Below are 21,978 nucleotides of genomic sequence, written 5' to 3'. Positions count from 1 at the left end.
GGCAGTCTCTTTCACTTCCATGTCCTCTGGTGTTCCTGTAAAATCTGCGTATAACTGGGTATGGTTCTTCCTGGCCTACTTGTATTTCTTCCCCGAGACCTCACATATGTCTGTCAGGAGCTGAAATGCCTGCTCTCCCTCGAGTCTCATTGGTCCCTGCCTGCCTCTAGCAACCTGGGAGATGGAGTCTCTGCCCAGATCCTCTCCACCTGGACCTGTTTCTACCCTTAACAGGCTGCTCCTTGCTTCCAGACAAAGGTGAGGGGTTTGTCTCATCACAATGTGTGTGCCACAGAACAGCAGTGTCACTGAAGGAGGGCCGAGTGCACCTGTGTCCCCTGAATTCCATACAGCAGCAGTGATTCGGTTGGCGAGCCGAGGGTGCCTGTAAGGTACATGCTATGAAACCGCAGTAATGCTACAGGAAGGCTGATTGGTTCTGTACACCACATACTGTGAAACGGTAGAGATACCTGTAACCCACATGGCATGTGTCATGGATGTCAGCCCTTAGGCTGCGTCAACCATGCCACAGCCCAGCAGGCAAACCTGCTAGGCCCACGCCAACAGCTACTGGATTCGCTCTTACTGGGACTAGAGCTGGAGCTTCACCTATACCAGCCATGTTTCCCACAGGCTGAGCCCTTGGGTTTCAGGTGAAAGTCCCATAAGGAGTGGTCAGCATCCGGTGCGCGTAAGAGTGTGAGTGAGTGAGTGAGTGAGTGAGAGAGAGAGAAAGTCTGCACAACAATTCCCCTTCTCCTGCTAATCCAAGACAATCTCAGGGCACTTGGAAATCAAAAAGTTCCAAGATATGGAGAGCAGATTTTTTTTTTTTTTTATCTTTATTAAATGTTATTATTAGGTGTTATTTGATAAGTCTGCTGTTTTGAAATATTTTTATTGGTGCTTGGAACATTTTTATATGAGTTTTTAATTATTGGATGCTATTTTATTCATCAGTTCTTTTGAAATATTTATTAATTTAATTAGTATGGTTTTGCTATTAAGATTGATGTTCTATATTTCTTGATTTTACTGTTTACCATCTTACTAGATAAACGAAGCTTGACCGACGTGCCGCAAATGCGCAGTAGAGACCAGCTCTACCGCGCATGTGCGGGCGAGCACGTCGGTCTGAGCCAGCGTCAGAAAGAAAAAAAATGGCGGCGTCCAGTGGCAGCAGCGGGCGGCGACGGCGGTAGCGGTACCGGCAGCGGGTGGTAGCGAGCGGCGGCAGCGAGCGGCGGCGGTAGCGGCCAGTAGCGAGGGAGGGAGAAGAGAGAGAGAGGGAGGGACGGACTGAGTGGGAGGGAGGGACGGAGAGAGAGAGTGGGAGGGAGTGACTGAGTGAGAGGGAGGGACTGAGTGGGAGGGAGGGATTGAGGGGGAGGGACTGAGTGAGAGGGAGGGAGTGGGACTGAGTGAGAGGGAGAGGGGGGACTGAGTGAGAGGGAGTGGGACTGGGAGAGAGAGGGAGGGGGACTGGGAGAGAGAGGGAGGGAGTGGGACTGAGGGAGAGTGAGTGGGACTGAGTGAGTGAGAGGGAGGGAGAGAGGGGAGAGGGAGTGACTGAGTGAGAGGGAGGGACTGAGTGGGAGGGAGGGATTGAGTGAGGGGGAGGGACTGGGGGGGAGGGACTGAGTGGGACTGATGGAGAGGATGGAGTGAGTGGGACTGAGTGAGAGTGAGTGGGACTGAGTGAGTGAGAGGGAGGGAGAGAGGGGGGAGTGAGTGAGACTGAGTGGGAGGGAGGGACTGAGTGAGAGGAGAGGAAGGGTGGGGAGGAGTGGGTGAGGGAGGGAGGGAGGGAGGTAGGGGGTGGTGAAGAGTGAGGGGAGAGAGAATGAGGGGGAGGTGAGAGACAGAGGGATGTAGCCCGTTTTAACGGGCTTAACGGCTTGTTCCTCATAAAACATCAATGTATCTGTTTTTCTTTTGTTGCACTGCACACAGGGTCTGGTTTGTGGATTCCAATTCTGATTTCATCCTCATTTTTTCCATTTATACTTTTTGGTCTCTTTATTCTGTATTTGGTGAGCGTCTGTCTGTGTTCTGCATATGTGACAGAGGTGAGATGTTCTGCTAGCAGGTAGTTTCTGTGCAGTGATCTATAGCAGCCTGGCTTGGTCTGTTTTCCTAACAGGTGGTGTTTTAAGGCCAGCTGTAATATTTGCAGTGTTGCCTTTCTATAAGTAAGCTTGTTACTTTTTAGTGCAGTGCTGTTTTGGCATGGGAGGTGTACTACACTGTAATTGTAATTCAGTTTATTCATGGCTGTCTGAGAGCCGAGTATCTTTTTTTGGTAGGGTTTTCTGGTTGACTCCATAGTAGTGCATTAAAATATTATACACATGCTGCAGGTGATATTTTTTGCTTCAGAAGATTGGACTTTTGAATGTCCCCTCTCATGTAAATTCTATTACTATAATTGTGAGAGTGGGAAGGGTGCATGGGCTGCAAGGCCATAAGTTTCACCTAGGCTGGGCGATTTCCTAACAGCCACAAGGCCTGGAACAGCAGTGACTGCTGAAAGGAGCTCTCCTGGAGCAGCAGGATGACAGCAGGGAGAGGGCCTCGCTGAGCCAGCCATGCGATACACATTGAGCCTGGCCCTAGGCCTCAGGGAATCTCTGAATTAAAGTTAGGAAATGAAGCATCCTGCCTACCAGGAGCAATTTATATCCACACAAGCAGGCAAGTAGATTGTAATTTCTTCCACATTTCCATTTCAGATTCAATTATGCTTAATGGATGTATAATTTGACATGTTAAAATCACTTAAGCACTTCTCAGAGTATAAAAAAGAAAAGACGCATATTATTCTGACTTTTATTTAAGTTTAATTTGTTTTTACCCGTCTCTAGGCTGTCTACCTCTCTTGTCCATCTATAGATCCAGAAGTCAAATGTTAACATGCTGGAAGATCCCTTGGCAGCATGCCAGCCAGGAAAACATGGATTTAAAATACCTTGGGACCCTCTAGAAGGCCATGGCTTGCTCTTCTCCTCCAGCCACACATGGCAGAGTTTGGCATGTAGCTCCCAGAGCACAAGCACATGATACCAAAAGCTATAATTGAGTGGAAACAATATACTTTGCTTTTTCTGACTGCACTGTAGTTTATTTTCTATATAAGACTATGGGTACTAACAGACAATGTCACTCTCTTCCAATATTTTAACTGCCAAATGCCTATTCATAGGTACAAAGGATGGATTGTTTAATGCTGAGATACTTGAATCACAAGAGTCAGACTATCAAAAGACATGTGGATATGAAACTACTCCAAAATCCAAAAATAAAAAAACAAAAACAGGACTGCAGTGATACAAAACCCATGCAATATCTGTTAAGCTGTCTTCTCCTGAAAAAGCCTTGCTTGGAAGACTTCCCAAGGGTTACAGATCATGGAACATCTGTTGCTCTGCCTCTTCTTGGAGGAGCTATGCTTGAAAGGCCTTGACACATCTGCAGAACACTTATTGTTCTCCATGCTCCTAGAGAAACCATTCTTGGAAGATCTCATCAGCGTTACAGACCATGGAATATGTGGTAGCCTGCACGTTTCTGAAGAAAGAATGCTGCTCTGGTACGAAGGTTTACTATATTGTACTTCCTTTTCATGGCTGAGGGACAAGCCCACCCCCAGCATGCTTGATACCGAATGGGTTCCAATAATCTGCTCTGCAGATTTTCTGGTTGGCACCCTAACAGTGCATGAAAATAGAATATACAGGTTTTTAAGTAATATTTTTTTTACCTCCGAACACTCTACTTTAAATTTCCTTTTTCACTTAAAATCTGTTATAAATGCAGGATTCTTAAATGTATGCAGGGAGAGCGCGTCCTGGAGGGGAAGTTGCCAAAGCTGTAAAGTTTAGCTAAGGCACCTAATACCATTACACTGGCCCAACTGACCTAGGGAGTGGAGGACCCAACCTCAGGATACTGTTGTAGATTGCAGGAAGACCTTGTGAGACTGGAAAATTGGGCATCCAAATGGCAGATGAAATTTAATGTGGATAAGTGCAAGGTGATGCATATAGGGAAAAATAACCCATGCTATAGTTACACGATGTTGGGTTCCACATTAGGTGCTACCACCCAAGAAAGAGATCTAGGTGTCATAGTGGATAACACATTGAAATCGTCGGTACAGTGTGCTGCGGCAGTCAAAAAAGCAAACAGAATGTTGGGAATTATTAGAAAGGGAATGGTGAATAAAACGGAAAATGTCATAATGCCTCTGTATCAATCCATGGTGAGACCGCACCTTGAATACTGTGTACAATTCTGGTCGCCACATCTCAAAAAAGATATAATTGTGATGGAGAAGGTAAAGAGAAGGGCTACCAAAATGATAAGGGGAATGGAACAACTCCCCTATGAGGAAAGACTAAAGAGGTTAGGACTTTTCAGCTTGGAGAAGAGACGACTGAGGGGGGATATGATAGAGGTGTTTAAAATCATGAGAGGTCTAGAACGGGTAGATGTGAATCGGTTATTTACTCTTTCGGATAGTAGAAAGAATAGGGGGCACTCCATGAAGTTAGCATGGGGCACATTTAAAACTAATCGGAGAAAGTTCTTTTTTACTCAATGTACAATTAGACTCTGGAATTTGTTGCCGGAGGATGTGGTTAGTGCAGTTAATATAGCTGTGTTTAAAAAAGGATTGGATAAGTTCTTGGAGGAGAAGTCCATTACCTGCTATTAAGTTCACTTAGAGAATAGCCACTGCCATTAGCAATGGTTACATGGAATAGACTTAGTTTTTGGGTACTTGCCAGGTTCTTATGGCCTGGATTGGCCTCTGTTGGAAACAGGTGCTGGGCTTGATGGACCCTTGGTCTGACCCAGTATGGCATTTTCTTATGTTCTTATGTCATTTGCACATAGAAAAACCTTTCCTGTTAGGCTTTTGCAATATATCAATTATGAAAAGAAATGGATCCAGAACAGATCCCCGAGGTACTCCACTAATAATCCATCATCCCTGTAGACACTGCATGCAAACAGATCTCATGCAACTTGACTGGGTTACAGCCCTACCTTAGAAAGAAGTGGCGCATGGCTGGAAGTCCCAGGTTATGGTTTGCAGCGTCAGGACGCTGCCATTTCAAGTTGGATGCTGTGCCCCTCCAATGCAAATATGAATGGCCACAAGAGCTCCTCTGAGTACCTGTGCCACAAAAGCTAATCATCGACGCACTAAGCTACAGTCCTGGAGTATCATGGATTTAAGCTTTCCATACACTCACACAAATCCACAGCAGTAAAATTCTGTGCATTGGAAAGTGACATCTGCTTTATATTAAGGGTATGCATGGCAAAAAAAAAACCATCATATTTTGCTTTGGTTTCATTTTTAGGAGTTTTTTGTTTTAGTTTCTTTTTAAATAATTTTTCATTTTTAAATTTAAATATGGTTTTTAATGTGCATTATTTCAATTTAGTGCACACTAAAAATAAAAAAAACTATGAAATTTAATGAGAGGCTTCTAAGAAAACTAAAAAGTCATGGGATAGGAGGCAATGTCTTTTTATGGACTGCAAACTGTTTAAAAGACAGGAAACAGAGAGTAGGATTAAATGGTCTGTTTTAACAGTATAAAAAAGTAAAACAGTGGAGTTACTCAGGGATCTGTACTTGGACCAGGGCTTTTTAATATATTTATAAATAATCTGGAAAGGGGTATGACAAGTAAGGTGATCAGATGACGCAAAATTATTCAGAGAGTTAAATCACAAGCAGAATGTGATAAACTACAGGAAGCCCTGCAAGACTGGAAGATTGGGCATCCAAATGGCAGATGAAATTTAATGTGGACAAGAGCAAGGTGATGAACATAGGGAAAAATAACCCATACTGTAGATACACAATGTTTGGTAACGCCTAATGTGGAACCTACCAGGAAAAAGATCTGGGCATCATAGTTGATATTACATTGAAATTGCTGGCTCAGTGTGCTGTGGCAGTCAAAAAAGTAAATGGAATGTTAGGAATTATTAGGAAGGGAATGGTTAATAAAATGGAAGATGACATAATGCCTCTGTATTGCTCCATGGTGAGATGCACCTTGGTACAGTGTGCAATTCTAGTCACTGCATCTCAAAAAAGACAATTGCACTGGAGAAAGTACAGAGAAGGGCAACCAAAATGATAAAGGACATGGAACAGCTCCTCTATGAGGAAAGGCTAAAGATGTTAAGGCTGTTCAGCTTGGAGAAGAGACAGCCGAGATGGGATACAATAGAGGTCTACAAATTCATGAATGGACTTGAATGGGTAAATGTGGATTGGTTATTTCAGATAATATGAGGGCTAGGGGGCACTATATGAAGTTAGCAAGCAGCACATTTAAAACAAATCTGAGAAAATTCTTTTTCACTCAATTCACAATTAAGCTCTGGAATTCGTTGTCAGAGGATGTGGTTAAGGCAGTGAAGACAAGTTTAAAAAAGGCTTTGATAAGTTCCTGGAGAAGAAGTTCATAAACTGCTATTAATCAATAGGGAATAGCCACTGGGATGGATTTTAAAAGGGTTACGCGCTTAAGTTAAGCGCGTAACCCTTAAAAAAAAAACCCTGCTCGCGCCGAGCCTATTTTGCATAGGCTCGGCAGCGCGCGCAAGCCCCGGGACGCACGTAAGTCCCGGTGTTTTGCTAGGGGGGCGTTCTGGGGGGGCGTGGTGCCGGCCCGGGGGCGTGACCGAGGCCTCTGGACCAGCCCCCGGGTCGGGTGATGGCGCGGTAGCAGGCCATGAGCAGGCGTAACTTGTGCGATAAAGGTGGGTGGAATGAAAGTTCCCTCTGAGGCCGCTCTGATTTTGGAGCGGCCTCGGAGGGAACGGGCAGTGTGCGCAGGGCTCAGCGCACAAGTTGCACAAATGTGCACCCCCTTGCGCACGCCGACTCCGGATTTTATAAGAACAAAAGTACGCGCGCACTGTTTTTTAAAATGTACCCCACTGCTTGCTGCCAGCATTAGTAACATCGGATCTATTTAATGTTTGGATACTTGCCAGGTACTTGTGACTTGGACTGGCCACTATTGGAAACAGGATATTGAACTTGATGGACCCCCGATCTGACCCAGTATGGCATATCTTAGGTTCTAAGGTTGTTGTTTCTTTTAAAAAAAAAAACAAAAAACCATGAATCAGTCTAGACAATGCTGTTTAAAATGAAAGTACATCCCTACTTATTGTCTGTCCTCGAATCTCCGCTAAAAAAAAAAAAAAATCTTTGCACTAAACTCAAATGTTGACAAAAACCTAATTGGCTCTGCATGGCCTGTTCTCTTTTCCCCTTTATCACAGAACTCAAGCCTGTGACATAACACTAAAGCAACTTCACACTGTGCCAGTGGACAAATGCTGACCTAATACCAATTGACTAGCAAAAGGATAAACCAGCCCCCGGCTGGAAGATCTGGGATGCCAGAACTGCACTCCAAGGGCAGAGTCTCTTCTGTGGCTATCAAAACTTCCTTAAAAGAGCAAGCTCCATAACCAGGGAACGTGGCAAATAAATTTCAAACTACTGTCGTATATTTTTCCTAGTAGAATATTGTAATGTGCTCTGCCATGATACTTTTACAAAAAGAAATCAAACATCAAACCATAATTAAGTGACACAATAATACTAACGACTGCCAACCATAAAATCGCTGTGCGTAAAAATGAATGCCTGATCTTTATGGGCACATAAACTGCAGTGGAGCAGACTGAATGTCCTCCTGTCGAGTCATACCAAATAGGACGTGGATGCTAAATATCGGTACGTCAGAAAGAACATGAAACAAACCGTGACTATAGCAGCCTGGGGACGTACACAGCAAATGGGCTAGGACAGAGAAGAGTAAATAGAAGGTGACGGGAATGGGAGCCAAAGAGGCCGTCAGTGTTGGATCTGCATGGTAATTAACACTAATGCTCAACAGGATCTTGGTACCCTGGCGGAGGGCTGGCAGTAAACGGCGATGCAATCTCAAGCTGCTGCAACGAGTACTGCAGCGGTTGCAGGAAAAGAGAAACCGCATGCAGTGACAGTGCCAAAGATGCCAAGCATCCTCGTGTGACCTTTATATTCTGTTTTGGGGTAATTTTTCTTAAAGAGGGCCCACCACACTCACAATTTAAGATGGTAAGGCAAAGTTACCCCTATCCCAACTTGATGGTTAGTTTTAAATTTAATAGGCCTTGTGCTAGCTTGCTTGAATACCATTTTCAGAATTTTTTTTTTTTGGCAAGGTGATGGGGGGGGGGGGGGGGTGGAGGAAGGAACGTCACTTAATGCTCAATGTAATGTTTCTTCTCTTACCTCCTATCTCAGTCATGCCAGCTCATCTTGCCCGCAGCAGAAAAAGTGGAACTACTGACACAACCTTCCAACTGTGCCTTCCAAATCCAGAGCAAGAGCTGGGATAATTTAAACAAAGGCGACCAGAGAGCTCTATCAGGGACAGGCTAGGCCAGTCTTACTTTTCCAGATACTGGAACTTCAAGTCTAGAGATACAATAGGAGTAACACCAGGTCTGGCTTAGTCTGTCCCTTCTGACACAGAGCCAACTGGTCACCTTTTTCATCTGCTCTTTCAGGAACCAACTTTTTCTTATTATAAATACCGAACACTGCATTTTGTAATATATTCAATATTTTTTTCATATCATATCTGAAGCAAATGCAAACCAGATATGCCACTGTCAGGGGTATTATTCCATGTGCTAAAAACTTTTCATGTAGATTGTATAATCTTCTAGGAAATGATCATTACTCCACCAGGGAATCCCCATTCTTGATACTCCAGCTAGCTAAAATTATAGAAAGCTGCATTCTTCTGCAACTTTCTCCAATCTCTTCACAAATATGAGAATAATTTGAATTTCTGTGGCCCCTTTCTTTCAAACAGAAGCCCATCAATACTTTCAGGATACACACACACACATATGTGTGTGTACAGCCACCTCTAGAGTGAAAAAGCAAGCAAACAATTCTCATGCTTGATCTATGGGCCAATTTTTAGAGTGGAAACTGAATAATGTATGACAATAATTATTAGCAACTAGCAGAAATACTCATTAAAATCAGGGGACAACCCAAGGGTCCCAAGGGTTAAAACCATCCAATATTTAAATAAATGTGAAGGATTTAGGGATAGCTTACAATTCCTTGTACGTACCTGGTCATCATGCCCGATATAATGGGTACACCCATGCTGATCAGCTGTAGGCGTTGTTACTCGTCGGTGGTCTGTCAGATGACGCAGTGCAACTCGCTGTGAAGCATGGCCAATCCAAATCCTGCTCATGGGATGAAAGGGCAGACATGGTCAGCTGGCGCGGCTCCCAAATTGGTCTGACTGTATTTACAAAGGAAATGCACTGGATACGTTTCGCTTCCACAGGCAATGGAAGGTCTTAGTTCCTATGCAGGGCCGAACTCTTATGCAACCATTTTAGGTGAAATCCTCTTACTCAGGGTTGTACCGGGTCCCTCTTCACTCCTTAGCTTCCCGCGGCAGCTTGAAAGTTATACCTCTTAAGTAGCCTTTGCTAATTCATGGCCGCTTCTGGGCAAGCTGCCCTGCTTTAAGGCCGCTTCCTCTGCTACCCCTGTGCACCTAGGGCTATTGAGGTGGTTGGCGGTTTTTGGTGCCCCCTCAGCACTCGCAGCTCTGGGGCTGCAGTTCCGGAGGTTTCAAACCGGGCGCTCCACCTGTCCCTTCAGGAGCTCCTCCCACTCGCGAATCAGCGCATGCCCAGACCTAGTCTGAGTTCTACCACTAGGGGGAGGGGGGGGTTCGCACCAGATTGGGCTACCCCAGGAACATAAAGGTTTTGTTTAAACCGATGCAAGGCTTGATGTATGGAAAATTAGGGGCGATGGGACGCCTGACTCCTGCCCTGAGGAGCTGCGGGAGGGTCTGCCTGCGTCCTTACCTGGCTCTCTCACCGCTGGGATGTGCTACCCCTCTCCCACGCTGCCCAGCGGGAGCCACGGGAAAGCCTGCTTGTCTCCCTGCCCACCTGGCTCAGGTAGGTTCTTTTTGGAATTGCACTGCTTGTGGGAGCCTTCCAGATTTGGCCCGGAGACGCCGGACTTCTAGACGAATTGTCGGGTAGGCTGAGGACAGCGGGGTAAAGGGGTGCGATTTTCAAATAGCCCGCCTAGTTGTGGGAGCTTTGCAAATTAACATAAAGTGGAAGTGCCTTGCACCTGTCGTTGGTGGTGGGAGGGAGGGACAAGAGCATGCATGCGTTTGAAAATACCGTGTAAGCCCGCTGCGCCCCTTTCACGGGAGCACATCTGGTTGCCCTGTGCAACCCCGCACATCCTTTTAGTAGGGCAAAGGGGGACAATTTTCAGACCATTTTACCCGGTAAATGGCTTTGTAAATTACCTTCCTGGTGTCCAGCCTAGGGTACAACATAGAGTCAGTGATAGAGCTGGGATTAGAACTAAGGTTCAAGGAAATATTGTGACCCAGAGGTGGGCATTAGATTTGAGACACTTGGTGATAAAGTGACTTACCCATAGTTACACAGAGATTCAATAACAGCGCTGGGATTAAAAACGAGGCATAAAGAAATAATGTGACCTGGCCAAGATCTCACAGAGTCTGTGCCAGAGCTGGGATTAGAAATGAGGGTAAAGGTGATTATTTTATTCTTATACCCTCTGAGACTTTCTATATAATAAAACAGCAGATCAGGTGAAGCCAAACAAAAGTCAGTTTGCTGAAAATACAGTGCCAGGGCTGCTGGCCACATCATACGGTATTCCCATGAAGACCCAAAGTATGGGTTCTTTTGAGTTACACTTATGTAGTATTTGTTGTTGATGTCTATAAGTCAAGGTCTGGAGGTACTGAGCTTCCAATGTATCCACTTTAATGACTGAGATTTAAGGCCATAAATATGTCAAGGTGTCCACTCCTCCCCTCAGTTCCTCCCTCTTTGGGTCTTATTCCTAGCTTCCCTTTTTTAATTTGTCCTATTACATATATTTTTGGCAACCACTGTGTTTAAAGGGATGGTAACCAGCATTCCTATTGTTAGATGAAGTAACCAAATTATGCCAAGTCAACAGGGACAGGTTGAAGCAAGCCTGGCTTTGCCCCATTGCATGCATGCATGATGTAGTTCTGACAACTTCGAGCACAGCTGAACTACAGCTCCATGCATGCATTGGGGCAAAACCAGGACTGGAATGGCCTACTTTTTTTTTTTTTTAATAATATATGGCAGTTTCCTCCTCATATTTCCTAAGCTTTCCTTTGCACCTGGGGATTTTTTTCCTCTATTTTATATCCCCTTCTGACTTATTTTAAGTCCTGTCATTGCAGTAGCAATCTGCGCCTGGGCTCCATGCACCAGGGCTCCTTCTGGCACCCTGTAGTCGTTGGCCCTAAATGGGCAATTAGGTGTCACTGTTGTGCAATATGATTTCATCCCAGGGGCTGTGAGAGCTGACTCTGGCAGCTCCTGGCTGACCCAAGGAGCGGAAGATGTGAACTGAGATTCAGACTCTGGTTCTTCTGTGCACTGAGCCACCTGGTTGGTCCAGCCGACTTGGAGCTGCTATCTGATGTCCTTAGATACCTCACATATTCTCGCTGCTTTTCTGCTCTTAACGTTTTCCAGTGTGGAAGTGTCCTGTGCCAGAGTGACTTTGCAGCTTCCAGAACGCGTTGGCCCCTCCTCACGTTCATGACATTTAATTGTGATCAGTCTCCTGCCCCATATTAATTAAAGCGGCATTTTGGTGTGTTTGGGATCTTCTGCCGCTAAGGGAACGTACATTTTAATTTATTCTAGCAGTGGAAGAGAATGAGATGTCATTTTGAGAAAAAAGACAGGACTTGTTTTTGTAGATATGCCTTTGGCCTCCTACTTCATAAAACAGCCTGATGCAGTGCTGGCTCATAAAAATGTTTATTAAAATGTGTGGCACCCGCAGTAAGAACACAGTGCTGCTCAGGACACTGTACGAGGTTGCAACATTTCTCAGCCCCAAAGAGCTTTGAATCTAAGGCAGAGATTAGGGAGCTTAGGTGTCCTTGCTCAGTGCTACACTGTGAGTGGGGGTAACAATGACACACACAGAGTTTGTACTGCAGGATTCGGATACACAACTCGAGTGTTTTGTGATGCTTTGGGCTGAAAGTCAATTGCTTTCGGGACTGAGCGAGTGTTTGGCAATTCCTCAACATGGTCACCCAGCCGACTTTGATTTTTGGATACCCACAACAAATATGTTTTGAAATACATTTCCATACGCTGGGTCTCCGTTTTGGGTCCCAGAAGCTGGTCTGCATGGCACCCTTGAGCTCTCTGAACCTCCTCCGTTTGCAGAATGACGATGTCCAGTTCCTTTAGCAGTGCAGCTGCACAAGCATTCTGTGCCTCCTGAGAGCCAGCATCAGCAGCACAAGAATACTGAGTAGGGATGTGAATCGTGTCCTCGATCGTCTTAACGATCGATTTCGGCTGGGAGGGGGAGGGAATCGTATTGTTGCCGTTTGGGGGGGTAAAATATCGTGAAAAATCGTTAAAAAATCGAAAAATCGAAAAACCGGCACATTAAAACCCCCTAAAACCCACCCCCGACCCTTTAAATTAAATCCCCCACCCCCAAATAACTTAAATAACCTGCGGGTCCAGCGGCGGTCCGGAACGGCAGCGGTCCGGAACGGGCTCCTGCATCTTGTCGTCTTCGGCCGGCGCCACTTTCCAAAATGGCGCCGAAAAATGGCGGCGGCCATAGACGAAAAAGATTGGACGGCAGGAGGTCCTTCCGGACCCCCGCTGGACTTTTGGCAAGTCTCGTGGGGGTCAGGAGGCCCCCCACAAGCTGGCCAAAAGTTCCTGGAGGTCCAGCGGGGGTCAGGGAGCGATTTCCCGCCGCGAATCGTTTTCGTACGGAAAATGGCGCCGGCCATACGCGTATGGCCGGCGCCATTTTCCGTACGAAAACGATTCGCGGCGGGAAATCGCTCCCTGACCCCCGCTGGACCTCCAGGAACTTTTGGCCAGCTTGTGGGGGGCCTCCTGACCCCCACGAGACTTGCCAAAAGTCCAGCGGGGGTCCGGAAGGACCTCCTGCCGTCCAATCTTTTTCGTCTATGGCCGCCGCCATTTTTCGGCGCCATTTTGGAAAATGGCGCCGGCCGAAGACGACAAGATGCAGGAGCCCGTTCCGGACCGCTGCCGTTCCGGACCGCCGCTGGACCCGCAGGTTATTTAAGTTATTTGGGGGGGGTTCGGGAGGGTGGGGGATTTAATTTAAAGGGTCGGGGGTGGGTTTTAGGGGGTTTTAGTGTGCCGGCTCACGATTCTAACGATTTATAACGATAAATCGTTAGAATCTGTATTGTATTGTGTTCCATAACGGTTTAAGACGATATTAAAATTATCGGACGATAATTTTAATCGTCCTAAAACGATTCACATCCCTAATACTGAGCGACGTTAGCAAAGTCGCTACACTCTCATAACCCCTCTTCTGAAGTCACTGCATTGGCTCCCTATCTGCTCCCGCATATACAGTTCAAGCTCCTCTCTCTCACCTACAAATGCCTTCACTCTGCAACACCTCACTACCTCTCCTATCTCTCCCCACACCCCTCCTCGTGCACCCCGCTCATCAGACAAGTCACTTCTATCTACGCCTTTCTCTTCCACCTGACTCCATGCTTTCCACCCGGCTGCTTTCCATGTGCTTGGAATAGTTTTCCTGAACTGGCGCGTTTATGCTCCCTATTTCTCCATGTTTAAATCCCATCTAAAGATCCACCTAATGAGGCTGCTTTCAAATCTTAGGCCTGATTGTCTTCTTTTAGCCTCACTAACTAACTTTTTTTCTTTTCTTTAACCATTGTCTTGCTCTCTCTCTATTCTCCCCATCGCTCTCTCCCAATCAGCATAACATCTCAAACCCAACAAGAACAGTGACAGGAGCTCGGTGGCTCTAACATTAACACCTTCCCCCCCTCTGTCTACCTCCAATATCTCCCCTGCCCCCACTCCACCCCACCTCTCCCTCCCTCTGTTGCCTTTCTTCCAGTGCACACTCTGCCTCTCTCACTTACACCCTCCACCATTACCCTTTTTGGCTTCACATACCCACCATCTCCCCTTTTCAAAGTCGCTCTCCCTAGAAGCATTCACTCCCTTTTTGCACTGCACCTCCCCATGTCTTTGAAATCCTCATATTTCCAATCACCATTCCTTGATCTCTCAGCCCTCCACCCCATCATCTCTCTGTCCTCTGCGGTGCTATTCAGTTGCCATATGGTCAGGCGGGCAAGAGCCATATTTTGCACATGAAAGAGCCACAGGTTGGCCACCCCTGGCTTGTGCCATGTGAAATCATATAGGACAGGTGCCTGAATATATGAAAAAGCCAGGACTGGGTTAGATTCGTTATAAATAATAACTAACAGACCACACCACAGTGCTCACAAAATGGCTTTTAACCAGAACTCCCAACTCCGACTGTGGCGCTCACCGGTCTTGCAGCATCCTGGCTAGCCAAGGACTTGCAGGGTCAAAGTATCAGCTTCCTAGGGGGCTGTCTACAGGACACTCACATTGATTAGGAACCTTCTAACATTTAGCACTGTAGGAACTTAAAAGGAGCAGCTAACGATTAAGAGAAGCCACTATACAAAATCCCCCTCTGGTTAAGATATTACGAAATGTGACCCCCAAATCTTCCTCTTGCTAAAGTAGGATCTGTATAGTGTAAGTGAGGTCATCGTAGGCAGGAGTCTGCCAGGGGTTTGATAAAGTTCCTGTGCCCATGTGATTCAGGGGGAATCCTGGAGGAGTCGGCCCTAAGCCCCACACCAGCTTCTCTTTGCCGAGGTACACAGCAGGGTCTCTCCCTTCTAAGTTGCATCCTCGCGCAGCCAAATGGGTGGACAGGAAGAGGAAGGGTTCCTGCCGTTAAGGTGGCTGGGGTCAGAGGTCAGGGTTTCCACAGCTTCCAAGAGGGGAAAGCGCTGGGGGGGGGGGGGTTCAACAGGGAAGACCCTGAGGATTCACCTTACCAGAAGTTTTCACTGAGAAGGAATTTTGTCCTGGGTGGGGGGAAAAAACCAACTTCCCAGGGGTGCTAGAGAGCTCCTGACTGAAAGAGCAGTCGGCCAGAACGTCACCAGGGTTGGAGAAATTGCTGAGAGAAAAGGGGAGAACTGCTTTTAGAGCAGGTCCTGGGGAAAGACCCAAGGCAGACGAGGACCTGTTTGGGAGGGCGGCAGATTGCTGCTGAAAGCCATTGCTCTACCACTATTTTTTTGGATTTTTTTTTTTTTTTTATTTTCCTGCATCAGTACCAGTAAAGAGCTTTTATTTTTGAACTGTTTTAACGTCTCTAGTTGTTTTGCTGATAGTGGCTAGACTGATGAGCAGAAGAGCCACAGAGAGGCGAGAAACCCTAAGGACCTTGACAGACAGATTTCTCCCCCCGGTGTGGAAATGAGGTCTCACTGCGGACATCGTTTAAAAAGACCATCTTGGAAGCAGCGTAGACCAAATGTAATCCATCCATTGGAAGAGGTGAAAGGACGGGCGAGGAGTGCCAGCAGTGGTTAAAAGGGGAGGTGAGTGAACTTCTTTCAAAACTTGGAAAAAGGATTCAACTGAAGAGGATAAGCACTGGCAAGTGAAATGTAAAACATTGATAAGGCAGACGTAAAGAGAAATTGAAAAGCTGGCCCCAGAGGCAGAAACTCATAATAAAACCTTTTTTTTTAAAATATCCACAGCAGGAAGCCTGTGAGGGAGTTGGTTTTTACCGTTAGATGATTGAGGGGTTAAAGGGACACTTGGGGAAGGTAAAACCAAAGCAAAAAAACCCAAAACTCTTTGATTCGCTGTTGACTGAAGAGCCTGTTGGGGGAGATGCTTGTGCCGGAAACAGCATTTATAATGGCGATGGTTTGGAAGAGCTGAAACAAATCACAGTGAACCCGGGATGATGTAATGGCTTCTTACCACGTCCTCTTCCTGTTTCATCGCCTCCATTCCCCTCCTCGTTCTCTCTTCCCAGGTTCTCCCCCCCTCACATCTCCAGTTCTATCTCCCCCCCCCCCCCTTTTGACTGGTCTGGGGTCCAGAAGAGGGAAGGTCAGATCGGGGCCTAACTTGAGGCAAATGCTTACAGGTCCTGGAGCAGTCCCCACTCCTCACAGTGGCAGAAGGAGACAGGGCTGCGATATTTCCTTTTGTATTGCTGCTGGGCAATCTGCAGTTTGGGAGCAGTGGGACAGCCAGCTGGCAGGCACCCCTCCACCCACCCCTCCTTCCTTTTTTATATTTTTTTTATTTTCTTGGGCCTCCCGCACTATCTACTCGTTGGGCGCAATTTAGAGCACGGGCGGCCATGCTCACCGTTCTCGGGTTCCCTTTCTGTCAGAGCCTCAGGTGGCTGCCAGGTTTCCCCCACGCCTGTGTCCGGTCACTGCATTGTGGTGCGTTATCAAAAAAATTCAGGACTGGCCTAAAAGCTTCCCTTCTCCGCTGCCTCAGCTCTGGTTTCAACCTGCCCATGGACGAATGGGGCTTCCGCACGGGACGAAGCGTAATTTAGACACACTCTGGACGGCCAGGTCAAATGCTCCGTTAGTTTGACTTGCCCGGTATCTGGAGACCCAGAAGACTGTGCAGGACTACATCCAGGCCTTTTCAGATGAAGTGCCCTCTAGAGCACGCTCGGGAAATCCTGTGAAAATTAACTTTGGCTATTTCCATCCTGCGGGAGATTGCAAACTGCACTCTGTTTAAATAAATAATGAAATTGCATCCTGATATTCTGTGGGGATGAAGTCACTCTGCATGCCAGAGGCTACATGAAAAGGTCCAAGGATGTGAAAGAAAATTTAAAAAAAAGATGACTGCACTTAAATAGGGGAAAGCCAGCTCACTGTGTTAGACATGATTTTATTTCATTGAATTTTGTTTTAATTTAGGATGTAATTGACAAGAGTTTGGAAAGCCAATTGAAGAAAAATCCAGAAGAAGGGATATTTCTGTCAGTCAGTGGCAGAGGAGTTTATAGATCAGCTCTGATGAGACGACATCTGAAAAGAGGTAGACGTTACTCTATACCGGCAGGTGCTGCCAGGAACTGGTATCTATGTTTATTTCCATTGAGTGGTGTTATGGAATTAGAATAGTTATTTGAAAGACTTATTTTCTGCACTCATTCATGTAATGTTCTAGATGGATTACAGCTTGCACATAAAAATAAAATACGTACATAGAATGGCATTTAAAAAGACATCCTATAACAATAATACAAAAAGACAAGCAGGCCAGCACTGAGGTCTGATTATAAAAACTGGGCTTGGATTAGTGACTCTGTCACAGAAGGGTTGCACCTAAAAATAAAATCTTTAGAGGCTTCTTAAATAGTTTATGGTATGATATTAAATGGATCTGCTCTGGGAGGATGTTCCGGAGTCGAGACCCAGCCACCGAGAAGGCTCGCTCCCTGTTTACATCTAGGTGGGCGAGTTTTGGAGAAGGAATTTGCAGCATGTTCTTATTAGCCAATCTGATTGCATGCGAGGGGCTTGTAAATTTGGAGTGCCGAGTTGAAGGACTGTATGGATTCATTATGAAGAGGTTTTATGTATTAAGGACAAGATTCTGTATTGAATCCACCACTGGATTGGTAACCGGAGCAAGGATGATAAAACGGGCATAACATCACGAGCCCCTGCAAGCGAGCGGCAGCATTTTGAACAATCTGAAGCACGGATAGTATGAGCAAGGAGACCAATGCACGGTGCAGTACAATAATCAAGGCCCTGTCAAAATAAGAGCCTGTAAAACGGCTCGGCATTCTCGAGGGTCAAGAAGCGGTCCCAGCCGTTTGAGCATGCGCAGTTTATAGAATGAGGCTCTGACCACGGTCTTAACAGGGTCTCCCAAAATGTTTGCATCGGTAGCGCTCAGGTTCCATCCATGTTTGATTGAAATGCTGCGACAGCTGAAGCTAAACATTGTGGTGGATAAGTCTCTTTTCTTATCGGTGACACAAGGCAAATGAGGGGTGCTCACTAGAGCGCACAATTTTACGCACAGCTGTGTGCAAATGGTGGTACTCCTGCAGCAAGATTTGCACACACAAAATGAAGCTTTAAAATTGTGCATCCTGCTTAGTGCCTTTACATGCAAGTCCCATGCAAATGATAGCATTAAATCCCCCCCCCCCCCCCCCCCCCAATACACACACCCACCCATATCACCCTGGCTTAACACAGGCATTTTTAGTGCTGGAAATTTTACTCCTGGTCAGAGGCCATTTTCTAGCACTCATGACAGTTTATGGGCAGAAGCTGCAATTCGGAAACATGGGCCTGTAATCAGGATTTATGTGCCGAAAACTTGCTTTGCGCGCACACAGCATGGTTTCTGCGCATAAATGATTTATGCAAAAAAAAAAAAAAAAAATTCTGTGCTGAGAGAAATTTTGTGCACATTAATCCATTTTTTTGTACACAAATCCTGTTTTGCGTGCATAAAAAGACTTTTAATCACGTCAGATTCTTCTACACATACCAGAGTTAAAATGTCTAATCGGCCTGTGCTGAACGCACATTTTAACTCTGCTCTGTGCGCACGTTTCCTAGTCCGCGTGCTTTTTTTTTTTTTTTTTTTTTAACTCCCAGTGCATTAGCAAACCATTAGTTTACTGCATCAGGAGTTAAGCATTTTTATAGCCTGTGAGTTAAGTAATTGCGGTAAATTTTGGCCACAGTTTTTAACCCACACCTTATTACATTGGGCCCTTACAGAATTAGGATCCTAAATTGAGCCTTTTGAAAACTGACTGGGGAAGAGCATCTACATTTAGGAGTCCGAAAAGTAAACTACTACAGGGGCACGGGGCCAAGTTAGGCGCTTAGGACTGATTTTCAGCACTGACTTAAGAACCTAAATCTAAGCAAAAGAACTGCAGTCCTAAATTAGGTGACTATTCAGCTGAAAATGTAGGTTCTTGCAATTTAGGGTCCTAATTAAGGCAGTCAGCATTTTTTGAAAATTGACCCCAGTATCTTGAGACATTTTAGTGATGGCATCGCAACAGCAGTACTCGCACAAAAGCTGCCCCAAAAAGCCACATTCTGCTTTAGATAACATCCTTAATGTAATGTTCTTGTAGCCATATTGATTATGGAGAAATCTGGTATTCTTTGTTGTGATGCTGTTTGATAATCCAGTATAATTATCTAATGGTGACGTTGTAGATGAGCCTTTCAGATCACACATTGGCTGATATTCACTGCCATTTGTCCAGCTAAGTTTTTGATTTTAAGATCCTGCTGCACTGACCAGTCCCAAGATAACATGTATCCGGCTAACCCAGGGGCGGGGCAGTGACGTTCCAGGCCGGAGTTGGCTATCTGGCCAAGTAAGCTAGATAAAAACCGATTTTCAGTGTTTTCCGGCTCAGATATCCTGCTAAACTTTTCTAGCCAGTCAGCAGCTGAAGATGGACCTCATTGTTTTGTGAACATCAGGATTTGAAAATATATATTCCAAGGAAAAGACAGACATGCCCCCAGGGGACAGGGATGGATCAAGGAAGGGTAGAGTTCCAATAAGGTGCAATGTATAAGGTTGGCTGAATGCAACATTTACTTGGAGTTCAATTCAGGGTCTGGAGCGCTTTCACTTTCCCTTTGGTAACTATTTGCCAGCTTCTCAGGAAAAGCCAGAAAGAGACAGGCTGTTTCTTTATTAGAGATATGGGAGTAATATTCAGCCACTGTCCGGCTTGCAAGGTCAGGCGGATAAACCTTACCCGGCTAACTTTGGCGGGATATTTAGTGACACAGCCACGCTATTGAATATACCCGACTATCTTAAAGTTAGCCAGATGACTTTATCCAGCTAACGTTAGGGCCACTCTACGGGGCAACCAGTCAGCTGGATAAGTTATCTGGCTGATTGTGAATATTCGAGTTAACTGGAGAACCTATCCAGCTACCTGAACTCCACCCTGGAGTGCCCGTATGTTATCCAGCTAAATTTTAGACGAGCAAGTGGCGGAAATATTCAAAAATCGGCATCTGGCTGGATAATTTACAAGTTATCTGATTAAATGCTGCTGATTGTGGATCCCATAGCTTACACTTGAAAAATAGTTGCTTCTTCATCAATTATGAAATCAAGTATTCATTAAATGAATGCAAATGATTTTTCTACAATTAGCTTTTAGATTGGTAACAATTTCACAGTCCCTTTCCTTGGAGTTCAGACCTCATGTTACTTTTAACTTTCTTCCATGATAGGGGTCCAGTTCTTGAAGTAATTTCCATCCCTCTGAATATTCTTCTGGCTCCCACTGCTTTTAGGCGTCCATTAATCCATCTGAAAGGAAAGTTTCTACAACTTGAGTTCTGCCACCCGCCCAGATTTTGCCTGGTCGCTGGCTTTATGGCTGGCCTGCTAGTAGCACAAGTCTGCAGCTCCGCTCGCCTTCCCTCATTTTGTGCAGGACTGAGAGACCCCCAGCCTCCTGCTGCCCATATCCACCTGCAGTTTCTTCAACTATTGGGCAAGTGTGTATTGCCCTTAAACATGGCTTCTGTAAAGCAACAGCATCCAGCTGAGCTTACTTGAGGCCAGTGGTACGCATTTCCAGACCTCACGTTTGCAGGATGCCCTAATGAATGTGCACGAGAGAGATTTACCTGCCCACGGCCTCAGTTGTATGCAGATCTATTCATGGGGGGACATCCTGAAAACTGGAAGTGAAAACCACTTCTCTACGCCCTTCTCTCTTAAATTTCCTTAAAGGGAAAACTCGCTGAAAATAAAGCTGAACAGCAGCCTGGAACATTTTCCTCTTGTTGATCTGACTTCCTGCTTCCCGACTCTTTGCTGCGAGACTCCCTGCCTGGCTTAGGGACTGCTCCCTGCTAGATTCTGCCTGGCTCCCAGCCACGCCACGGAAGAGTCGCCGCTGCCTGATGCCCAGATGCAGGCCAGCGCCTCATGGCAATAGGAGACGCCAGTAGTGGCTCTTAAACACGTAGAGCTACTTTTCCGAGAAGCCGTGTAATTGAGCATTTGCCTCTTCCTAGCTACAGCGTGAGCCCAGAGGGTGGTGGTAAAAGGAGAAGCTGCTTGGGCCCCACTTGTTGCTGCACACACTTTGCACATAGCACCTCCTTTGAGTCCTGAGATAGGAAGAGTGTGCACTGAGCACGGCGTGCGACTCGCTGTTAGGGGCAGGAGCCGAGCTGCCGGAGTCACACCAACTTCTCCCTTATCCAATACATGTACATAGAGAAGCTGGGTCCAGCACGATGAGTCCGTGTGTCTCTGCAAACCGCCTCACCACCACCATACGAGTCCACTCCCAAGTCCACACTGCCTGCTGCATGGCGGCTGGTGTGCAACACCACATTTCGGTTAGTGTAGGTGTACCTTGGGCTTATGGGGTGGGGAATGCTGCCTTTTATTACCACCTCTTGCCTTGCCTCGGGACTCCACAATTTGAACACGGATCCAGCTCTCGACCCAGATGCTGTCAGCCTTCTGCTCTGAGCATGGTGTGTGAACTGTGCCTGAGTCCAGGTCTCTCTTTCAGATGGGGGGGAGTAAGGCTCAGTGAAGATAAAGCTTTTCAAACAAAATAGTACTCATGTACAGTACATCATAAACTAAATTTATAGTAGCTGCCCAGGAAGCGGGCATGTTCTCTCAAAGGACAGAAAGTTTCTATAATTAACATGGAGCTTCAACACTGAGTCACTGAAACACATTACCATGGAAAGGAACATCTTCAGCTAATGCGCCACTGCCATGCGTTCTACGTCTACAGCCTATGTAAATGTAATAGCATTGGTTAACGCACATCAGAAGGGCACTCTGAAGGATCAGAACAGAATCGTGTCTAAGGTATACCCACTGCAAGGAAACATCTCAGCCGTGATTAGAACCCGCGAC

General features: G+C 46.1%; 2 long non-coding RNA genes across 3 annotated transcripts in view; one reads left to right on the top strand and one right to left on the bottom strand.

The window, feature by feature from the left end:
- LOC115076861 overlaps nucleotides 1-9,756 on the bottom strand; it is a 146,491-nt gene extending 136,735 nt beyond the window's left edge. The window contains exons 1-2 of one of the 2 annotated variants that reach the window (XR_003852880.1): nucleotides 9,545-9,756; nucleotides 9,189-9,309 (exon numbers count right to left, since the gene is read on the bottom strand). This is a non-coding gene — a long non-coding RNA (uncharacterized LOC115076861). Of the gene's footprint in view, nucleotides 1-9,188 lie in introns of both variants that reach the window. The other variant, XR_003852879.1, reaches the window with a different exon arrangement.
- LOC115076860 lies at nucleotides 9,712-17,352 on the top strand. The gene is made up of 3 exons (XR_003852878.1): nucleotides 9,712-10,044; nucleotides 15,390-15,614; nucleotides 16,983-17,352. It is a non-coding gene; the product is annotated as an uncharacterized LOC115076860 (long non-coding RNA).
- Nucleotides 17,353-21,978: the final 4,626 nt, after the last annotated feature.

This window comes from Rhinatrema bivittatum, chromosome 15 (genome assembly GCF_901001135.1).
Source record: "Rhinatrema bivittatum chromosome 15, aRhiBiv1.1, whole genome shotgun sequence".
Classification (NCBI taxonomy): domain Eukaryota; kingdom Metazoa; phylum Chordata; class Amphibia; order Gymnophiona; family Rhinatrematidae; genus Rhinatrema; species Rhinatrema bivittatum.
This window is presented reverse-complemented; position numbering and strand designations above follow the sequence as displayed.